Below are 3,119 nucleotides of genomic sequence, written 5' to 3' on the forward strand. Positions count from 1 at the left end.
AACTTTTTCATCACTTCATCCCTAGGTAAACCTGCAAGCTTAAACAATCAACAATTTGTTCCACATGTATCAAGTGCATATCAGGATGTTCAGTTCCATCTCCTGCATAAGGATTAGCTAGCAGTTGTTCTATCATACCCGAAGGAATTTCATATTCAATATTTTCAGTAGGTGTAGTAAGTTGAGGGGTAAATAATTGTGGTTCTGTCTGAGGTGAAGATACCGCGAAGAAACCCCTCAAAGGATTGTTTTCCATAGTAACAAGTGACAATAAATTTCAACACACTATATAAATGTTTCCTTACCGAATTCCACTTACCAAAGGCACTTCACTCCATGGCAATGGCACCAGAAAATAGCCATGATGACCCACAAGTATATGGGGTCAATTGTAGCTCTTTTCGATAAGTACGATTTTCAAACCCAACGAGGAGCAGAAGGAAATGACAAGTGGTTTTCAGCAAGGTAATGTGTGCAGGTGCTAAAATTGTAAGTAGCGGAGTAGTTTGGTAGCAAGATAATTTGTAACGAGCGAGTAGAAATAGTAGTAACAAAAGTGCAGCAAGGTAGCCCAATCCTTTTGATGCAAAGAATAGGCCAAAATGGTTTCTTATGGTAAGCAAAGTGTTCTTGAGGGTACACGGGAATTTTATCTAGTTACTTTCATCATGTTGGTTTGATTTGAGTTCGCTACCTTGATAATTTGATATGTGGGTGGACCGGTGCGTAGGTGTTGTTCTTACATGAAGAAACCCTCCTACTTATGATTAACCCTACCGCAAGCATACGCGAATACGAGAAAAGTATTAAGAATAAATCCTAACCATAGCATTAAACTCTATGATCCAATCGGCCCCTTACGGAATAGTGCACAAATTGGGTTTTAAGTTTCAGTCAGTCTCCCAACCCACCATCTATTTACTACTCCACAATGCATTCCCTTAGGGCCGAATATGGTGAAGTGTCATGTAGTCGACGTTCACATGGCACCACTAAGAGAATGGCAACATCCATACCATCGAAATATCGAACACATATCAAGTTCACATGATTACTTGCAACATGACCTCAAGAACGGAAGTAACTACTCACAAACGATAAACATGCTCAAGATCATAGGGTATTGAATAGCATAATGGATCTGAACATAGAATCTTCCACCAAATAAACCATACAGTAGTCAACTACAAGATGTAATCAACACTACTTGTTACCCACGGGCAACAATCTATACTTTTGATACAAAGATTGAACGCAAAAGATGAACTAGGGTTTTAGAGGAGTTGGTGCTGTGAGGATGTTGATGAATATGGCCCTCCCCAAGATGGGAGTGTTGTTTGTGATGATGATGCCGATGATTTCCCCCTCTAGGAGGGAAGTTCCCCCGACAGAATCGCTCCGCCGGAGGGCAAAAGTGCTCCTGCACAAGTTCCGCCTCGAGACGGCGGCGCTTCATCCCGAATGTCCTCCTATTATTTTTTTTCTAGGTCAAAATGACTTATATACCAGAAGATGGGCACCGGAGGTGGGCCGAGGAGGGCACAACCCACCAGGGCGCGCCTGGGCTCCCTGGCGCGCACAGGTGGGTTGTGACCACCTGGTGGTCCCCCTCTGGTAGTTATTTGCTCCTATATTCCTTAAATATTCCATAAAAATTCTCCATGAAGGCTCAGCTTTTTTGGAGTTGTGCAGAATAGGTAACCTGACATAGCTTTTTCAGGTCTAGATATCCAGCTGCCAGAATTCTCCTTCTTGGTGTGTACCTTCCAAATTATGAAAGAAAAGGCATTAGAATTACTCCAACAAGCATTATTATGGATAAAACATTGTAAATAATAGTAAGGAAGCATGATGCAAAAGGGACGTATCAAGCGAGCAAACGCCTCATCTTGCCTGAAATCAAGCCCCGGCTGGTCGAGCCGGTGGAGCGCTCGGCCGGCTGCTTGATCAAAGAACTACCGGTTGTTCTTTGGAGTGTGCGGACCATGCCAAACAGATCAATCGGCTTCACACCTTTCTTCCTTGTGTACGGGACTTAGGCTATCATCCCAATGGATATTGAGTTCGAATCACCTCGTGTCACCATGTACACGGAGGTCAAAGTGAAGGAAGCACAAGAAGACGGTGCCGATCTGCTATAAGAGGCCTGATTGCTAGAACTTAGCCGGTCCGCCATCTACCAGCAGAGCCTACGCCGCTACCACAACAAGAAGGTCAAGCCGCGTGTTTTCCACGAAAGCAACCTTGTGCTCCGCCTGATCCAGCGATCAGCCGGCCAGCACAAGCTCGCCGCTCCTTGGGAAGGCCCCTTCATCATCAGCAAGGCCCTGGGCAATGAATCGTACTACCGCATCGACGCACAAAAGCCCAGGGCATGCAAGTGAAGCACAACCAGCGAAGAGACGGAGCGGCCACGAAAGGCAAACCTCCTCCATCGGTTTTACAGTTAATGTGAGTGTATGTACCATTCTACCTTTTGTATTAAGTAAAGACCTCTGGTACCCCGAGATGCACTCGGGGGCTACCTTTTTATCTATAAGATGAGCTTATGCTATGAATTGAGTTTTTCATATTCTTGCCCCGTCCCGGTCTCGCTAGCCGGCCCGGGCGCTCGTCGTCTTGGCCTAAGTTGGCACCGCCCAAATCCGGCTAGTAGTGTGCCAACGCCAAAGCCCTCTCTTGACCAGGCCATAGCTCGTAGTGCGACTATCCGGCTGGCAAGAGCTACAGGCTGGAAATGCTATCCACACGAAAAATGACTAAGGAAAACTGTTGACTTTTGCGAAGCCGGCCTTTCGCCTCCGTCGTCCGGCTGCCCAGCACCCAGCAGGGCGGCTTCTTGCTCGACTAGCTATGCTCTAAGCAGCTGAAGTAACTTGCTTGTCCTATACGGCCATGTCCCTGACCCGGCCACAGACCGCAGCGCGGCTGTCCGGCTGGCAGGGAGGCGGCAAAGGGAAAAGCAAAGAGAGTAAAAGGACAATCAAGCCAGAACCCGACAACACATACAAGCATGTGGGGATTTAAACTTATATATAGTGCAAAGGGTCCAAGGCCAGCATTCATCAAGTTCAAAATACACCCCCAGTGGATGGAACTACGCATAACTAACAGTGTTT

The sequence above is a fragment of the Triticum aestivum genome, chromosome 6B, assembly GCF_018294505.1.
Source record: "Triticum aestivum cultivar Chinese Spring chromosome 6B, IWGSC CS RefSeq v2.1, whole genome shotgun sequence".
NCBI classification, from domain to species: Eukaryota; Viridiplantae; Streptophyta; class Magnoliopsida; order Poales; family Poaceae; genus Triticum; species Triticum aestivum.